Below are 22,006 nucleotides of genomic sequence, written 5' to 3' on the forward strand. Positions count from 1 at the left end.
CATTACATTTCATCAAACTCTTGAAACCAAGTCAGTTCTGACCTGAAACAACATGAAATGTTGTAAAATTGCATTTGTAAGCATATGTAATGCAGATGAGCACATCTAACTTTACAGAATGAAGATATTGCAAAACCATCCAAATCAAGCTTCTCTCAGCTTGATATGCTTCCACACTGTACTTAAGGGTATTCTCTATCATAGGTGAAGAGTTTACATGTGTATTTGCAAGTTAACATTACATTTCATCAAACTCTTGAAACCAAGTCAGTTCTGACCTGAAACAACATGAAATGTTGTAAAATTGCATTTGTAAGCATATGTAATGCAATTGAGCACATCTATCTTTACAGAATGAAGATATTGGAATACCATCCAAATCAAGCTTCTCTCAGCTTGATATGCTTCCACACTGTACTTAAGGGCATTCTCTGTATAAGGTGATGAGTTTACATGTGTATTTGCAAGTATACATTACAATTCACCAAACTCTTGAAACCAAGTCAGTTCTGACCTGAAACAACATGAAATGTTGTTAAATTGCATTTGTAAGCATATGTAATGCAATTGAGCACATCTAACTTTACAGAATGAAGATATTGCAAAACCATCCAAATCAAGCTTCTTTCTCCTTGATATGCTTCAACACTGTACATAAGGGCATTCTCTATCATAGGTGAAGACTTTACATGTGTATTTGCAAGTATACATTATAATTAATCAAACTCTTGAAACCAAGTCAGTTCTGACCTGAAACAACATGAAATGTTGTAAAATTGCATTTGAAAGCATATGTAATGCAGATGAGCACATCTAACTTTACAGAATGAAGATATTGCAAAACCATCCAAATCAAGCTTCTTTCTGCTTGATATGCTTCCACACTGTACTTAAGGGCATTCTCTATCATAGGTGAAGAGTTTACATGTGTATTTGCAAGTTAACATTACAATTCATCAAACTCTTGAAACCAAGTCAGTTCTGACCTGAAACAACATGAAATGTTGTAAAATTGCATTTGTAAGCATATGTAATGCAGATGAGCACATCTAACTTTACAGAATGAAGATATTGCAAAACCATCCAAATCAAGCTTCTTTCTGCTTGATATGCTTCCACACTGTACTTAAGGGTATTCTCTATCATAGGTGAAGAGTTAACATGTGTATTTGCAAGTTAACATTACATTTCATCAAACTCTTGAAACCAAGTCAGTTCTGACCTGAAACAACATGAAATGTTGTAAAATTGCATTTGTAAGCATATGTAATGCAATTGAGCACATCTAACTTCACAGAATGAAGATATTGCAAAACCATCCAAATCAAGCTTCTATCTCCTTGATATGCTTCCACACTGTACTTAAGGGCATTCTCTGTATAAGGTGAAGAGTTTACATGTGTATTTGCAAGTTTACATTACATTTCATCAAATTCTTGAAACCAAGTCAGTTCTGACCTGAAACAACATGAAATGTTGTAAAATTGCATTTGAAAGCATATGTAATGCAGATGAGCACATCTAACTTTACAGAATGAAGATATTGGAAAACCATCCAAATCAAGCTTCTCTCAGCTTGATATGCTTCCACACTGTACTTAAGGGTATTCTCTATCATAGGTGAAGAGTTTACATGTGTATTTGCAAGTTAACATTTCATCAAACTCTTGAAACCAAGTCAGTTCTGACCTGAAACAACATGAAATGTTGTAAAATTGCATTTGTAAGCATATGTAATGCAATTGAGCACATCTAACTTCACAGAATGAAGATATTGCAAAACCATCCAAATCAAGCTTCTTTCTCCTTGATATGCTTCCACACTGTACTTAAGAGCATTCTCTGTATAAGGTGAAGAGATTACATGTGTATTTGCAAGTTTACATTACATTTCATCAAACTCTTGAAACCAAGTCAGTTCTGACCTGAAACAACATGAAATGTTGTAAAATTGCATTTGTAAGCATATGTAATGCAGATGAGCACATCTAACTTTACAGAATGAAGATATTGCAAAACCATCCAAATCAAGCTTCTTTCTGCTTGATATGCCTCCACACTGTACTTAAGGGTATTCTCTATCATAGGTGAAGAGTTAACATGTGTATTTGCAAGTTAACATTACATTTCATCAAACTCTTGAAACCAAGTCAGTTCTGACCTGAAACAACATGAAATGTTGTAAAATTGCATTTGTAAGCATATGTAATGCAGATGAGCACATCTATCTTTACAGAATGAAGATATTGCAAAACCATCCAAATCAAGCTTCTCTCAGCTTGATATGCTTCCACACTGTACTTAAGAGCATTCTCTATCATAGGTGAAGAGTTTACATGTGTATTTGCAAGTTAACATTACATTTCATCAAACTCTTGAAACCAAGTCAGTTCTGACCTGAAACAACATGAAATGTTGTAAAATTGCATTTGTAAGCATATGTAATGCAATTGAGCACATCTATCTTTACAGAATGAAGATATTGGAATACCATCCAAATCAAGCTTCTCTCAGCTTGATATGCTTCCACACTGTACTTAAGGGCATTCTCTGTATAAGGTGATGAGTTTACATGTGTATTTGCAAGTATACATTACAATTCACCAAACTCTTGAAACCAAGTCAGTTCTGACCTGAAACAACATGAAATGTTGTTAAATTGCATTTGTAAGCATATGTAATGCAATTGAGCACATCTAACTTTACAGAATGAAGATATTGCAAAACCATCCAAATCAAGCTTCTTTCTGCTTGATATGCTTCCACACTGTACTTAAGGGCATTCTCTATCATAGGTGAAGAGTTTACATGTGTATTTGCAAGTTAACATTACAATTCATCAAACTCTTGAAACCAAGTCAGTTCTGACCTGAAACAACATGAAATGTTGTAAAATTGCATTTGTAAGCATATGTAATGCAGATGAGCACATCTAACTTTACAGAATGAAGATATTGCAAAACCATCCAAATCAAGCTTCTTTCTGCTTGATATGCTTCCACACTGTACTTAAGGGTATTCTCTATCATAGGTGAAGAGTTAACATGTGTATTTGCAAGTTAACATTACATTTCATCAAACTCTTGAAACCAAGTCAGTTCTGACCTGAAACAACATGAAATGTTGTAAAATTGCATTTGTAAGCATATGTAATGCAATTGAGCACATCTAACTTCACAGAATGAAGATATTGCAAAACCATCCAAATCAAGCTTCTTTCTCCTTGATATGCTTCCACACTGTACTTAAGGGCATTCTCTGTATAAGGTGAAGAGTTTACATGTGTATTTGCAAGTTTACATTACATTTCATCAAATTCTTGAAACCAAGTCAGTTCTGACCTGAAACAACATGAAATGTTGTAAAATTGCATTTGAAAGCATATGTAATGCAGATGAGCACATCTAACTTTACAGAATGAAGATATTGGAAAACCATCCAAATCAAGCTTCTCTCAGCTTGATATGCTTCCACACTGTACTTAAGGGTATTCTCTATCATAGGTGAAGAGTTTACATGTGTATTTGCAAGTTAACATTTCATCAAACTCTTGAAACCAAGTCAGTTCTGACCTGAAACAACATGAAATGTTGTAAAATTGCATTTGTAAGCATATGTAATGCAATTGAGCACATCTAACTTCACAGAATGAAGATATTGCAAAACCATCCAAATCAAGCTTCTTTCTCCTTGATATGCTTCCACACTGTACTTAAGAGCATTCTCTGTATAAGGTGAAGAGATTACATGTGTATTTGCAAGTTTACATTACATTTCATCAAACTCTTGAAACCAAGTCAGTTCTGACCTGAAACAACATGAAATGTTGTAAAATTGCATTTGTAAGCATATGTAATGCAGATGAGCACATCTAACTTTACAGAATGAAGATATTGCAAAACCATCCAAATCAAGCTTCTCTCAGCTTGATATGCTTCCACACTGTACTTAAGGGTATTCTCTATCATAGGTGAAGAGTTTACATGTGTATTTGCAAGTTAACATTACATTTCATCAAACTCTTGAAACCAAGTCAGTTCTGACCTGAAACAACATGAAATGTTGTAAAATTGCATTTGTAAGCATATGTAATGCAATTGAGCACATCTATCTTTACAGAATGAAGATATTGGAATACCATCCAAATCAAGCTTCTCTCAGCTTGATATGCTTCCACACTGTACTTAAGGGCATTCTCTGTATAAGGTGATGAGTTTACATGTGTATTTGCAAGTATACATTACAATTCACCAAACTCTTGAAACCAAGTCAGTTCTGACCTGAAACAACATGAAATGTTGTTAAATTGCATTTGTAAGCATATGTAATGCAATTGAGCACATCTAACTTTACAGAATGAAGATATTGCAAAACCATCCAAATCAAGCTTCTTTCTCCTTGATATGCTTCAACACTGTACATAAGGGCATTCTCTATCATAGGTGAAGACTTTACATGTGTATTTGCAAGTATACATTATAATTAATCAAACTCTTGAAACCAAGTCAGTTCTGACCTGAAACAACATGAAATGTTGTAAAATTGCATTTGAAAGCATATGTAATGCAGATGAGCACATCTAACTTTACAGAATGAAGATATTGCAAAACCATCCAAATCAAGCTTCTTTCTGCTTGATATGCTTCCACACTGTACTTAAGGGCATTCTCTATCATAGGTGAAGAGTTTACATGTGTATTTGCAAGTTAACATTACAATTCATCAAACTCTTGAAACCAATGCAGTTCTGACCTGAAACAACATGAAATGTTGTAAAATTGCATTTGTAAGCATATGTAATGCAGATGAGCACATCTAACTTTACAGAATGAAGATATTGCAAAACCATCCAAATCAAGCTTCTTTCTGCTTGATATGCTTCCACACTGTACTTAAGGGTATTCTCTATCATAGGTGAAGAGTTAACATGTGTATTTGCAAGTTAACATTACATTTCATCAAACTCTTGAAACCAAGTCAGTTCTGACCTGAAACAACATGAAATGTTGTAAAATTGCATTTGTAAGCATATGTAATGCAATTGAGCACATCTAACTTCACAGAATGAAGATATTGCAAAACCATCCAAATCAAGCTTCTTTCTCCTTGATATGCTTCCACACTGTACTTAAGGGCATTCTCTGTATAAGGTGAAGAGTTTACATGTGTATTTGCAAGTTTACATTACATTTCATCAAATTCTTGAAACCAAGTCAGTTCTGACCTGAAACAACATGAAATGTTGTAAAATTGCATTTGAAAGCATATGTAATGCAGATGAGCACATCTAACTTTACAGAATGAAGATATTGGAAAACCATCCAAATCAAGCTTCTCTCAGCTTGATATGCTTCCACACTGTACTTAAGGGTATTCTCTATCATAGGTGAAGAGTTTACATGTGTATTTGCAAGTTAACATTTCATCAAACTCTTGAAACCAAGTCAGTTCTGACCTGAAACAACATGAAATGTTGTAAAATTGCATTTGTAAGCATATGTAATGCAATTGAGCACATCTAACTTCACAGAATGAAGATATTGCAAAACCATCCAAATCAAGCTTCTTTCTCCTTGATATGCTTCCACACTGTACTTAAGAGCATTCTCTGTATAAGGTGAAGAGATTACATGTGTATTTGCAAGTTTACATTACATTTCATCAAACTCTTGAAACCAAGTCAGTTCTGACCTGAAACAACATGAAATGTTGTAAAATTGCATTTGTAAGCATATGTAATGCAGATGAGCACATCTATCTTTACAGAATGAAGATATTGCAAAACCATCCAAATCAAGCTTCTCTCAGCTTGATATGCTTCCACACTGTACTTCAGGGCATTCTCTGTATAAGGTGATGAGTTTACATGTGTATTTGCAAGTATACATTACAATTCACCAAACTCTTGAAACCAAGTCAGTTCTGACCTGAAACAACATGAAATGTTGTTAAATTGCATTTGTAAGCATATGTAATGCAATTGAGCACATCTAACTTTACAGAATGAAGATATTGCAAAACCATCCAAATCAAGCTTCTTTCTCCTTGATATGCTTCAACACTGTACATAAGGGCATTCTCTATCATAGGTGAAGACTTTACATGTGTATTTGCAAGTATACATTATAATTAATCAAACTCTTGAAACCAAGTCAGTTCTGACCTGAAACAACATGAAATGTTGTAAAATTGCATTTGAAAGCATATGAAATGCAGATGAGCACATCTAACTTTACAGAATGAAGATATTGCAAAACCATCCAAATCAAGCTTCTTTCTGCTTGATATGCTTCCACACTGTACTTAAGGGCATTCTCTATCATAGGTGAAGAGTTTACATGTGTATTTGCAAGTTAACATTACAATTCATCAAACTCTTGAAACCAAGTCAGTTCTGACCTGAAACAACATGAAATGTTGTAAAATTGCATTTGTAAGCATATGTAATGCAGATGAGCACATCTAACTTTACAGAATGAAGATATTGCAAAACCATCCAAATCAAGCTTCTTTCTGCTTGATATGCTTCCACACTGTACTTAAGGATATTCTCTATCATAGGTGAAGAGTTAACATGTGTATTTGCAAGTTAACATTACATTTCATCAAACTCTTGAAACCAAGTCAGTTCTGACCTGAAACAACATGAAATGTTGTAAAATTGCATTTGTAAGCATATGTAATGCAATTGAGCACATCTAACTTCACAGAATGAAGATATTGCAAAACCATACAAATCAAGCTTCTTTCTCCTTGATATGCTTCCACACTGTACTTAAGGGCATTCTCTGTATAAGGTGAAGAGTTTACATGTGTATTTGCAAGTTTACATTTCATTTCATCAAATTCTTGAAACCAAGTCAGTTCTGACCTGAAACAACATGAAATGTTGTAAAATTGCATTTGAAAGCATATGTAATGCAGATGAGCACATCTAACTTTACAGAATGAAGATATTGGAAAACCATCCAAATCAAGCTTCTCTCAGCTTGATATGCTTCCACACTGTACTTAAGGGTATTCTCTATCATAGGTGAAGAGTTTACATGTGTATTTGCAAGTTAACATTTCATCAAACTCTTGAAACCAAGTCAGTTCTGACCTGAAACAACATGAAATGTTGTAAAATTGCATTTGTAAGCATATGTAATGCAGATGAGCACATCTAACTTTACAGAATGAAGATATTGCAAAACCATCCAAATCAAGCTTCTTTCTGCTTGATATGCTTCCACACTGTGCTTAAGGGTATTCTCTATCATAGGTGAAGAGTTAACATGTGTATTTGCAAGTTAACATTACATTTCATCAAACTCTTGAAACCAAGTCAGTTCTGACCTGAAACAACATGAAATGTTGTAAAATTGCATTTGTAAGCATATGTAATGCAATTGAGCACATCTAACTTCACAGAATGAAGATATTGCAAAACCATCCTAATCAAGCTTCTTTCTCCTTGATATGCTTCCACACTGTACTTAAGAGCATTCTCTATCATAGGTGATGAGTTTACATGTATATTTCAAGTTAACATTACATTTCATCAAACTCTTGATACCAAGTCAGTTCTGACCTGAAACAACATGAAATGTTGTAAAATTGCATTTGTAAGCATATGTAATGCAATTGAGCACATCTATCTTTACAGAATGAAGATATTGGAAAACCATCCAAATCAAGCTTCTCTCAGCTTGATATGCTTCCACACTGTACTTAAGGGTATTCTCTATCATAGGTGAAGAGTTTACATGTGTATTTGCAAGTTAACATTACATTTCATCAAACTCTTGAAACCAAGTCAGTTCTGACCTGAAACAACATGAAATGTTGTAAAATTGCATTTGTAAGCATATGTAATGCAATTGAGCACATCTATCTTTACAGAATGAAGATATTGGAATACCATCCAAATCAAGCTTCTCTCAGCTTGATATGCTTCCACACTGTACTTAAGGGCATTCTCTGTATAAGGTGAAGAGTTTACATGTGTATTTGCAAGTATACATTACAATTCACCAAACTCTTGAAACCAAGTCAGTTCTGACCTGAAACAACATGAAATGTTGTTAAATTGCATTTGTAAGCATATGTAATGCAATTGAGCACATCTAACTTTACAGAATGAAGATATTGCAAAACCATCCAAATCAAGCTTCTTTCTCCTTGATATGCTTCAACACTGTACATAAGGGCATTCTCTATCATAGGTGAAGACTTTACATGTGTATTTGCAAGTATACATTATAATTAATCAAACTCTTGAAACCATGTCAGTTCTGACCTGAAACAACATGAAATGTTGTAAAATTGCATTTGTAAGCATATGTAATACAGTTGAGCACATCTATCTTTACAGAATGAAGATACTGCAAAACCATCCAAATCAAGCTTCTTTCTCCTTGATATGCTTCCACACTGTACTTAAGGGCATTCTCTGTATAAGGTGAAGAGTTTACATGTGTATTTGCAAGTTTACATTACATTTCATCAAACTCTTGAAACCAAGTCAGTTCTGACCTGAAACAACATGAAATGTTGTAAAATTGCATTTGTAAGCATATGTAATGCAATTGAGCACATCTATCTTTACAGAATGAAGATATTGGAAAACCATCCAAATCAAGCTTCTCTCAGCTTGATATGCTTCCACACTGTACTTAAGGGCATTATCTGTATAAGGTGAAGAGTTTACATGTGTATTTGCAAGTATACATTACAATTCACCAAACTCTTGAAACCAAGTCAGTTCTGACCTGAAACAACATGAAATGTTGTTAAATTGCATTTGTAAGCATATGTAATGCAATTGAGCACATCTAACTTTACAGAATGAAGATATTGCAAAACCATCCAAATCAAGCTTCGTTCTCCTTGATATGCTTCAACACTGTACATAAGGGCATTCTCTATCATAGGTGAAGACTTTACATGTGTATTTGCAAGTATACATTATAATTAATCAAACTCTTGAAACCAAGTCAGTTCTGACCTGAAACAACATGAAATGTTGTAAAATTGCATTTGTAAGCATATGTAATACAGTTGAGCACATCTATCTTTACAGAATGAAGATACTGCAAAACCATCCAAATCAAGCTTCTCTCAGCTTGATATGCTTCCACACTGTACTTAAGGGTATTCTCTATCATAGGTGAAGAGTTTACATGTGTATTTGCAAGTTAAGATTACATTTCATCATACTCTTGATACCAAGTCAGTTCTGACCTGAAACAACATGAAATGTTGTAAAATTGCATTTGTAAGCATATGTAATGCAATTGAGCACATCTAACTTCACAGAATGAAGATATTGCAAAACCATCCAAATCAAGCTTCTTTCTCCTTGATATGCTTCCACACTGTACTTAAGGGCATTCTCTGTATAAGGTGAAGAGTTTACATGTGTATTTGCAAGTTTACATTACATTTCATCAAACTCTTGAAACCAAGTCAGTTCTGACCTGAAACAACATGAAATGTTGTAAAATTGCATTTGAAAGCATATGTAATGCAGATGAGCACATCTAACTTTACAGAATGAAGATATTGGAAAACCATCCAAATCAAGCTTCTTTCTCCTTGATATGCTTCCACACTGTACTTAAGGGCATTCTCTGTATAAGGTGAAGAGTTTACATGTGTATTTGCAAGTTTACATTACATTTCATCAAACTCTTGAAACCAAGTCAGTTCTGACCTGAAACAACATGAAATGTTGTAAAATTGCATTTGAAAGCATATGTAATGCAGATGAGCACATCTAACTTTACAGAATGAAGATATTGGAAAACCATCCAAATCAAGCTTCTCTCAGCTTGATATGCTTCCACACTGTACTTAAGGGTATTCTCTATCATAGGTGAAGAGTTTACATGTGTATTTGCAAGTTAACATTACATTTCATCAAACTCTTGAAACCAAGTCAGTTCTGACCTGAAACAACATGAAATGTTGTAAAATTGCATTTGTAAGCATATGTAATGCAATTGAGCACATCTATCTTTACAGAATGAAGATAAAGGAAAACCATCCAAATCAAGCTTCTCTCAGCTTGATATGCTTCCACACTGTACTTAAGGGCATTATCTGTATAAGGTGAAGAGTTTACATGTGTATTTGCAAGTATACATTACAATTCACCAAACTCTTGAAACCAAGTCAGTTCTGACCTGAAACAACATGAAATGTTGTTAAATTGCATTTGTAAGCATATGTAATGCAATTGAGCACATCTAACTTCACAGAATGAAGATATTGCAAAACCATCCAAATCAAGCTTCGTTCTCCTTGATATGCTTCCACACTGTACATAAGGTCATTCTCTATCATAGGTGAAGAGTTTACATGTGTACTTGCAAGTATACATTACATTTCATCAAACTCTTGAAACCAAGTCAGTTCTGACCTGAAACAACATGAAATGTTGTAAAATTGCATTTGTAAGCATATGTAATGCAGATGAGCACATCTAACTTTACAGAATGAAGATATTGCAAAACCATCCAAATCAAGCTTCTTTCTGCTTGATATGCCTCCACACTGTACTTAAGGGTATTCTCTATCATAGGTGAAGAGTTAACATGTGTATTTGCAAGTTAACATTACATTTCATCAAACTCTTGAAACCAAGTCAGTTCTGACCTGAAACAACATGAAATGTTGTAAAATTGCATTTGTAAGCATATGTAATGCAGATGAGCACATCTAACTTTACAGAATGAAGATATTGCAAAACCATCCAAATCAAGCTTCTTTCTGCTTGATATGCTTCCACACTGTACTTAAGGATATTCTCTATCATAGGTGAAGAGATTACATGTGTATTTGCAAGTTTACATTACATTTCATCAAACTCTTGAAACCAAGTCAGTTCTGACCAGTAACAACATGAAATGTTGTTAAATTGCATTTGTAAGCATATGTAATGCAATTGAGCACATCTAACTTTACAGAATGAAGATATTGCAAAACCATCCAAATCAAGCTTCTTTCTCCTTGATATGCTTCAACACTGTACATAAGGGCATTCTCTATCATAGGTGAAGACTTTACATGTGTATTTGCAAGTATACATTATAATTAATCAAACTCTTGAAACCAAGTCAGTTCTGACCTGAAACAACATGAAATGTTGTAAAATTGCATTTGAAAGCATATGTAATGCAGATGAGCACATCTAACTTTACAGAATGAAGATATTGCAAAACCATCCAAATCAAGCTTCTTTCTCCTTGATATGCTTCAACACTGTACATAAGGGCATTCTCTATCATAGGTGAAGACTTTACATGTGTATTTGCAAGTATACATTATAATTAATCAAACTCTTGAAACCAAGTCAGTTCTGACCTGAAACAACATGAAATGTTGTAAAATTGCATTTGAAAGCATATGTAATGCAGATGAGCACATCTAATTTTACAGAATGAAGATATTGCAAAACCATCCAAATCAAGCTTCTTTCTGCTTGATATGCTTCCACACTGTAATTAAAAGGGCATTCTCTATCATAGGTGAAGAGTTTACATGTGTATTTGCAAGTTAACATTACAATTCATCAAACTCTTGAAACCAAGTCAGTTCTGACCTGAAACAACATGAAATGTTGTAAAATTGCATTTGTAAGCATATGTAATGCAGATGAGCACATCTAACTTTACAGAATGAAGATATTGCAAAACCATCCAAATCAAGCTTCTTTCTGCTTGATATGCTTCCACACTGTACTTAAGGGTATTCTCTATTATAGGTGAAGAGTTAACATGTGTATTTGCAAGTTAACATTACATTTCATCAAACTCTTGAAACCAAGTCAGTTAAGACCTGAAACAACATGAAATGTTGTAAAATTGCATTTGTAAGCATATGTAATGCAGATGAGCACATCTAACTTTACAGAATGAAGATATTGCAAAACCATCCAAATCAAGCTTCTTTCTGCTTGATATGCTTCCACACTGTACTTAAGGATATTCTCTATCATAGGTGAAGAGATTACATGTGTATTTGCAAGTTTACATTACATTTCATCAAACTCTTGAAACCAAGTCATTTCTTACCTGAAACAACATGAAATGTTGTAAAATTGCATTTGTAAGCATATGTAATGCAATTGAGCACATCTAACTTCACAGAATGAAGATATTGCAAAACCATCCTAATCAAGCTTCTTTCTCCTTGATATGCTTCCACACTGTACTTAAGAGCATTCTCTATCATAGGTGAAGAGATTACATGTGTATTTGCAAGTTTACATTACATTTCATCAAACTCTTGAAACCAAGTCAGTTCTGACCTGAAACAACATGAAATGTTGTAAAATTGCATTTGTAAGCATATGGAATGCAAATAAGCACATCTATCTTTACAGAATGAAGATATTGGAATACCATCCAAATCAAGCTTCTCTCAGCTTGATATGCTTCCACACTGTACTTAAGGGCATTCTCTGTATAAGGTGAAGAGTTTACATGTGTATTTGCAAGTATACATTACAATTCACCAAACTCTTGAAACCAAGTCAGTTCTGACCAGAAACAACATGAAATGTTGTTAAATTGCATTTGTAAGCATATGTAATGCAATTGAGCACATCTAACTTTACAGAATGAAGATATTGCAAAACCATCCAAATCAAGCTTCTTTCTCCTTGATATGCTTCAACACTGTACATAAGGGCATTCTCTATCATAGGTGAAGACTTTACATGTGTATTTGCAAGTATACATTATAATTAATCAAACTCTTGAAACCAAGTCAGTTCTGACCTGAAACAACATGAAATGTTGTAAAATTGCATTTGAAAGCATATGTAATGCAGATGAGCACATCTAACTTTACAGAATGAAGATATTGCAAAACCATCCAAATCAAGCTTCTCTCAGCTTGATATGCTTCCACACTGTACTTAAGGGTATTCTCTATCATAGGTGAAGAGTCTACATGTGTATTTGCAAGTTAACATTACATTTCATCAAACTCTTGAAACCAAGTCAGTTCTGACCTGAAACAACATGAAATGTTGTAAAATTGCATTTGTAAGCATATGTAATGCAATTGAGCACATCTATCTTTACAGAATGAAGATATTGGAAAACCATCCAAATCAAGCTTCTCTCAGCTTGATATGCTTCCACACTGTACTTAAGGGCATTATCTGTATAAGGTGAAGAGTTTACATGTGTATTTGCAAGTTAACATTACATTTCATCAAACTCTTGAAACCAAGTCAGTTCTGACCTGAAACAACATGAAATGTTGTAAAATTGCATTTGTAAGCATATGGAATGCAATTAAGCACATCTATCTTTACAGAATGAAGATATTGGAATACCATCCAAATCAAGCTTCTCTCAGCTTGATATGCTTCCACACTGTACTTAAGGGCATTATCTGTATAAGGTGAAGAGTTTACATGTGTATTTGCAAGTATACATTACAATTCACCAAACTCTTGAAACCAAGTCAGTTCTGACCTGAAACAACATGAAATGTTGTTAAATTGCATTTGTAAGCATATGTAATGCAATTGAGCACATCTAACTTCACAGAATGAAGATATTGCAAAACCATCCAAATCAAGCTTCGTTCTCCTTGATATGCTTCCACACTGTACATAAGGTCATTCTCTATCATAGGTGAAGAGTTTACATGTGTATTTGCAAGTATACATTACATTTCATCAAACTCTTGAAACCAAGTCAGTTCTGACCTGAAACAACATGAAATGTTGTAAAATTGCATTTGTAAGCATATGTAATGCAGATGAGCACATCTAACTTTACAGAATGAAGATATTGCAAAACCATCCAAATCAAGCTTCTTTCTGCTTGATATGCCTCCACACTGTACTTAAGGGTATTCTCTATCATAGGTGAAGAGTTAACATGTGTATTTGCAAGTTAACATTACATTTCATCAAACTCTTGAAACCAAGTCAGTTCTGACCTGAAACAACATGAAATGTTGTAAAATTGCATTTGTAAGCATATGTAATGCAGATGAGCACATCTAACTTTACAGAATGAAGATATTGCAAAACCATCCAAATCAAGCTTCTTTCTGCTTGATATGCTTCCACACTGTACTTAAGGATATTCTCTATCATAGGTGAAGAGATTACATGTGTATTTGCAAGTTTACATTACATTTCATCAAACTCTTGAAACCAAGTCAGTTCTGACCTGAAACAACATGAAATGTTGTAAAATTGCATTTGTAAGCATATGTAATGCAATTGAGCACATCTAACTTCACAGAATGAAGTTATTGCAAAACCATCCTAATCAAGCTTCTTTCTCCTTGATATGCTTCCACACTGTACTTAAGAGCATTCTCTATCATAGGTGAAGAGATTACATGTGTATTTGCAAGTTTACATTACATTTCATCAAACTCTTGAAACCAAGTCAGTTCTGACCTGAAACAACATGAAATGTTGTAAAATTGCATTTGTAAGCATATGTAATGCAGTTGAGCACATCTATCTTTACAGAATGAAGATATTGCAAAACCATCCAAATCAAGCTTCTCTCAGCTTGATATGCTTCCACACTGTACTTAAGGGTATTCTCTATCATAGGTGAAGAGTTTACATGTGTATTTGCAAGTTAACATTACATTTCATCAAACTCTTGAAACCAAGTCAGTTCTGACCTGAAACAACATGAAATGTTGTAAAATTGCATTTGTAAGCATATGTAATGCAATTGAGCACATCTATTTTTTCAGAATGAAGATATTGGAAAACCATCCAAATCAAGCTTCTCTCAGCTTGATATGCTTCCACACTGTACTTAAGGGTATTCTCTATCATAGGTGAAGAGTTTACATGTGTATTTGCAAGTTAACATTACATTTCATCAAACTCTTGAAACCAAGTCAGTTCTGACCTGAAACAACATGAAATGTTGTAAAATTGCATTTGTAAGCATATGTAATGCAATTGAGCACATCTATCTTTACAGAATGAAGATATTGGAATACCATCCAAATCAAGCTTCTCTCACCTTGATATGCTTCCACACTGTACTTAAGGGCATTCTCTGTATAAGGTGAAGAGTTTACATGTGTATTTGCAAGTATACATTACAATTCACCAAACTCTTGAAACCAAGTCAGTTCTGACCAGAAACAACATGAAATGTTGTTAAATTGCATTTGTAAGCATATGTAATGCAATTGAGCACATCTAACTTTACAGAATGAAGATATTGCAAAACCATCCAAATCAAGCTTCTTTCTCCTTGATATGCTTCAACACTGTAAATAAGGGCATTCTCTATCATAGGTGAAGACTTTACATGTGTATTTGCAAGTATACATTATAATTAATCAAACTCTTGAAACCAAGTCAGTTCTGACCTGAAACAACATGAAATGTTGTAAAATTGCATTTGAAAGCATATGTAATGCAGATGAGCACATCTAACTTTACAGAATGAAGATATTGCAAAACCATCCAAATCAAGCTTCTTTCTGCTTGATATGCTTCCACACTGTACTTAAGGGCATTCTCTATCATAGGTGAAGAGTTTACATGTGTATTTGCAAGTTAACATTACAATTCATCAAACTCTTGAAACCAAGTCAGTTCTGACCTGAAACAACATGAAATGTTGTAAAATTGCATTTGTAAGCATATGTAATGCAGATGAGCACATCTAACTTTACAGAATGAAGATATTGCAAAACCATCCAAATCAAGCTTCTTTCTGCTTGATATGCTTCCACACTGTACTTAAGGGTATTCTCTATCATAGGTGAAGAGTTAACATGTGTATTTGCAAGTTAACATTACATTTCATCAAACTCTTGAAACCAAGTCAGTTCTGACCTGAAACAACATGAAATGTTGTAAAATTGCATTTGTAAGCATATGTAATGCAGATGAGCACATCTAACTTTACAGAATGAAGATATTGCAAAACCATCCAAATCAAGCTTCTTTCTGCTTGATATGCTTCCACACTGTACTTAAGGATATTCTCTATCATAGGTGAAGAGATTACATGTGTATTTGCAAGTTTACATTACATTTCATCAAACTCTTGAAACCAAGTCATTTCTTACCTGAAACAACATGAAATGTTGTAAAATTGCATTTGTAAGCATATGTAATGCAATTGAGCACATCTAACTTCACAGAATGAAGATATTGCAAAACCATCCTAATCAAGCTTCTTTCTCCTTGATATGCTTCCACACTGTACTTAAGAGCATTCTCTATCATAGGTGAAGAGATTACATGTGTATTTGCAAGTTTACATTACATTTCATCAAACTCTTGAAACCAAGTCAGTTCTGACCTGAAACAACATGAAATGTTGTAAAATTGCATTTGTAAGCATATGTAATGCAGTTGAGCACATCTATCTTTACAGAATGAAGATATTGCAAAACCATCCAAATCAAGCTTCTCTCAGCTTGATATGCTTCCACACTGTACTTAAGGGTATTCTCTATCATAGGTGAAGAGTTTACATGTATATTTGCAAGTTAACATTACATTTCATCAAACTCTTGATACCAAGTCAGTTCTGACCTGAAACAACATGAAATGTTGTAAAATTGCATTTGTAAGCATATGTAATGCAATTGAGCACATCTATCTTTACAGAATGAAGATATTGGAAAACCATCCAAATCAAGATTCTCTCAGCTTGATATGCTTCCACACTGTACTTAAGGGTATTCTCTATCATAGGTGAAGAGTTTACATGTGTATTTGCAAGTTAACATTACATTTCATCAAACTCTTGAAACCAAGTCAGTTCTGACCTGAAACAACATGAAATGTTGTAAAATTGCATTTGTAAGCATATGTAATGCAATTGAGCACATCTATCTTTACAGAATGAAGATATTGGAATACCATCCAAATCAAGCTTCTCTCAGCTTGATATGCTTCCACACTGTACTTAAGGGCATTCTCTGTATAAGGTGAAGAGTTTACATGTGTATTTGCAAGTATACATTACAATTCACCAAACTCTTGAAACCAAGTCAGTTCTGACCTGAAACAACATGAAATGTTGTTAAATTGCATTTGTAAGCATATGTAATGCAATTGAGCACATCTAACTTTACAGAATGAAGATATTGCAAAACCATCCAAATCAAGCTTCTTTCTCCTTGATATGCTTCAACACTGTACATAAGGGCATTCTCTATCATAGGTGAAGACTTTACATGTGTATTTGCAAGTATACATTACATTTCATCAAACTCTTGAAACCAAGTCAGTTCTGACCTGAAACAACATGAAATGTTGTAAAATTGCATTTGTAAGCATATGTAATGCAATTGAGCACATCTATCTTTACAGAATGAAGATATTGGAAAACCATCCAAATCAAGCTTCTCTCAGCTTGATATGCTTCCACACTGTACTTAAGGGCATTATCTGTATAAGGTGAAGAGTTTACATGTGTATTTGCAAGTATACATTACAATTCACCAAACTCTTGAAACCAAGTCAGTTCTGACCTGAAACAACATGAAATGTTGTAAAATTGCATTTGTAAGCATATGTAATGCAGATGAGCACATCTAACTTTACAGAATGAAGATATTGCAAAACCATCCAAATCAAGCTTCTTTCTGCTTGATATGCTTCCACACTGTACTTAAGGGTATTCTCTATCATAGGTGAAGAGTTTAAATGTGTATTTGCAAGTTAACATTACATTTCATCAAACTCTTGAAACCAAGTCAGTTCTGACCTGAAACAACATGAAATGTTGTAAAATTGCATTTGTAAGCATATGTAATGCAGTTGAGCACATCTATCTTTACAGAATGAAGATATTGCAAAACCATCCAAATCAAGCTTCTCTCAGCTTGATATGCTTCCACACTGTACTTAAGGGTATTCTCTATCATAGGTGAAGACTTTACATGTGTATTTGCAAGTTAACATTACATTTCATCAAACTCTTGAAACCAAGTCAGTTCTGACCTGAAACAACATGAAATGTTGTAAAATTGCATTTGTAAGCATATGTAATGCAATTGAGCACATCTATCTTTACAGAATGAATATATTGGAAAACCATCCAAATCAAGCTTCTCTCAGCTTGATATGCTTCCACACTGTACTTAAGGGTATTCTCTATCATAGGTGAAGAGTTTACATGTGTATTTGCAAGTATACATTACATTTCATCAAACTCTTGAAACCAAGTCAGTTCTGACCTGAAACAACATGAAATGTTGTAAAATTGCATTTGTAAGCATATGTAATGCAATTGAGCACATCTATCTTTACAGAATGAAGATATTGCAAAACCATCCAAATCAACCTTCTCTCAGCTTGATATGCTTCCACACTGTACTTAAGGGTATTCTCTATCATAGGTGAAGAGTTTACATGTGTACTTGCAAGTATACATTACATTTCATCAAACTCTTGAAACCAAGTCAGTTCTGACCTGAAACAACATGAAATGTTGTAAAATTGCATTTGAAAGCATATGTAATGCAGATGAGCACATCTAACTTACAGAATGAAGATATTGCAAAACCATCCAAATCAAGCTTCTTTTTGCTTGATATACTTCCACACTGTACTTAAGGGCATTCTCTGTATAAGGTGAAGAGTTTACATGTGTATTTGCAAGTATACATTACAATTCATCAAACTCTTGAAACCAAGTTAATTCTGACCTGAAACAACATGAAATGTTGTTAAATTGCATTTGTAAGCATATGTAATGCAGTTGAGCACATCCAACTTTACTGAATGAAGATATTGCAAAACCATCCTAATCAAGCTTCTTTCTCCTTGATATGCTTCCACACTGTACATAAGGTCATTCTCTATCATAGGTGAAGAGTTTACATGTGTATTTGCAAGTATACATTACATTTCATCAATCTCTTGAAACCAAGTCAGTTCTGACCTGAAACAACATGAAATGTTGTAAAATTGCATTTGAAAGCATATGTAATGAAGATGAGCACATCTAACTATACAGAATGAAGATATTGCAAAACCATCCAAATCAAGCTTCTTTCTGCTTGATATGCTTCCACACTGTACTTAAGGGTATTCTCTATCATAGGTGAAGAGTTTACATGTGTATTTGCAAGTTAACATTACATTTCATCAAACTCTTGAAACCAAGTCAGTTCTGACCTGAAACAACATGAAATGTTGTAAAATTGCATTTGTAAGCATATGTAATGCAATTGAGCACATCTATCTTTACAGAATGAAGATATTGGAAAACCATCCAAATCAAGCTTCTCTCAGCTTGATATGCTTCCACACTGTACTTAAGGGTATTCTCTATCATAGGTGAAGAGTTTACATGTGTATTTGCAAGTTAACATTACATTTCATCAAACTCTTGAAACCAAGTCAGTTCTGACCTGAAACAACATGAAATGTTGTAAAATTGCATTTGTAAGCATATGTAATGCAATTGAGCACATCTAACTTCACAGAATGAAGATATTGCAAAACCATCCAAATCAAGCTTCTTTCTCCTTGATATGCTTCAACACTGTACATAAGGGCATTCTCTATCATAGGTGAAGAGTTTACATGTGTATTTGCAAGTATACATTACAATTCATCAAACTCTTGAAACTAAGTCAATTCTGACCTGAAACAACATGAAATGTTGTTAAATTGCATTTGAAAGCATATGTAATGCAGATGAGCACATCTAACTTTACAGAATGAAGATATTGCAAAACCATCCAAATCAAGCTTCTTTCTGCTTGATATGCTTCCACACTGTACTTAAGGGTATTCTCTATAATAGGTGAAGAGTTTACAAGTGTATTTGCAAGTTAACATTACATTTCATCAAACTCTTGAAACCAAGTCAGTTCTGACCTGAAACAACATGAAATGTTGTAAAATTGCATTTGTAAGCATATGTAATGCAGATGAGCACATCTAACTTTACAGAATGAAGATATTGCAAAACCATCCAAATCAAGCTTCTTTCTGCTTGATATGCTTCCACACTGTACTTAAGGGTATTCTCTATCATAGGTGTAGAGTTTACATGTGTATTTGCAAGTATACATTACAATTCACCAAACTCTTGAAACCAAGTCAATTCTGACCTGAAACAACATGAAATGTTGTAAAATTGCATTTGTAAGCATATGTAATGCAGATGAGCACATCTAACTTTACAGAATGAAGATATTGCAAAACCATCCAAATCAAGCTTCTCTCAGCTTGATATGCTTCCACACTGTACTTAAGGGTATTCTCTATCATAGGTGAAGAGTTTACATGTGTATTTGCAAGTTTACATTACATTTCATCAAACTCTTGAAACCAAGTCAATTCTGACCTGAAACAACATGAAATGTTGTAAAATTGCATTTGTAAGCATATGTAATGCAATTGAGCACATCTAACTTCACAGAATGAAGATATTACAAAACCATCCAAATCAAGCTTCTTTCACCTTGATATGCGTCCACACTGTACTTAAGAGCATTCTCTGTATAAGGTGAAGAGATTACATGTGTATTTGCAAGTTTACATTACATTTCATCAAACTCTTGAAACCAAAGTCAGTTCTGACCTGAAACAACATGAAATGTTGTAAAATTGCATTTGTAAGCATATGTAATGCAGTTGAGCACATCTATCTTTACAGAATGAAGATATTGCAAAACCATCCAAATCAAGCTTCTCTCAGCTTGATATGCTTCCACACTGTACTTAAGGGTATTCTCTATCATAGGTGGAGAGTTTACATGTGTATTTGCAAGTTAACATTACATTTCATCAAACTCTTGAAACCAAGTCAGTTCTGACCTGAAACAACATGAAATGTTGTAAAATTGCATTTGTAAGCATATGTAATGCAATTGAGCACATCTATCTTTACAGAATGAATATATTGGAAAACCATCCAAATCAAGCTTCTCTCAGCTTGATATGCTTCCACACTGTACTTAAGGGTATTCTCTATCATAGGTGAAGAGTTTACATGTGTATTTGCAAGTATACATTACATTTCATCAAACTCTTGAAACCAAGTCAGTTCTGACCTGAAACAACATGAAATGTTGTAAAATTGCATTTGTAAGCATATGTAATGCAATTGAGCACATCTATCTTTACAGAATGAAGATATTGCAAAACCATCCAAATCAAGCTTCTCTCAGCTTGATATGCTTCCACACTGTACTTAAGGGTATTCTCTATCATAGGTGAAGAGTTTACATGTGTATTTGCAAGTATACATTACATTTCATCAAACTCTTGAAACCAAGTCAGTTCTGACCTGAAACAACATGAAATGTTGTAAAATTGCATTTGAAAGCATATGTAATGCAGATGAGCACATCTAACTTACAGAATGAAGATATTGCAAAACCATCCAAATCAAGCTTCTTTCTGCTTGATATACTTCCACACTGTACTTAAGGGCATTCTCTGTATAAGGTGAAGAGTTTACATGTGTATTTGCAAGTATACATTACAATTCATCAAACTCTTGAAACCAAGTCAATTCTGACCTGAAACAACATGAAATGTTGTTAAATTGCATTTGTAAGCATATGTAATGCAGTTGTGCACATCCAACTTTACTGAATGAAGATATTGCAAAACCATCCTAATCAAGCGTCTTTCTCCTTGATATGCTTCCACACTGTACATAAGGTCATTCTCTATCATAGGTGAAGAGTTTACATGTGTATTTGCAAGTATACATTACATTTCATCAAACTCTTGAAACCAAGTCAGTTCTGACCTGAAACAACATGAAATGTTGTAAAATTGCATTTGAAAGCATATGTAATGAAGATGAGCACATCTAACTTTACAGAATGAAGATATAGCAAAACCATCCAAATCAAGCTTCTTTCTGCTTGATATGCTTCCACACTGTACTTAAGGGTATTCTCTATCATAGGTGAAGAGTTTACATGTGTATTTGCAAGTTAACATTACATTTCATCAAACTCTTGAAACCAAGTCAGTTCTGACCTGAAACAACATGAAATGTTGTAAAATTGCATTTGT

Source organism: Amia ocellicauda, chromosome 13 (genome assembly GCF_036373705.1).
Source record: "Amia ocellicauda isolate fAmiCal2 chromosome 13, fAmiCal2.hap1, whole genome shotgun sequence".
Classification (NCBI taxonomy): domain Eukaryota; kingdom Metazoa; phylum Chordata; class Actinopteri; order Amiiformes; family Amiidae; genus Amia; species Amia ocellicauda.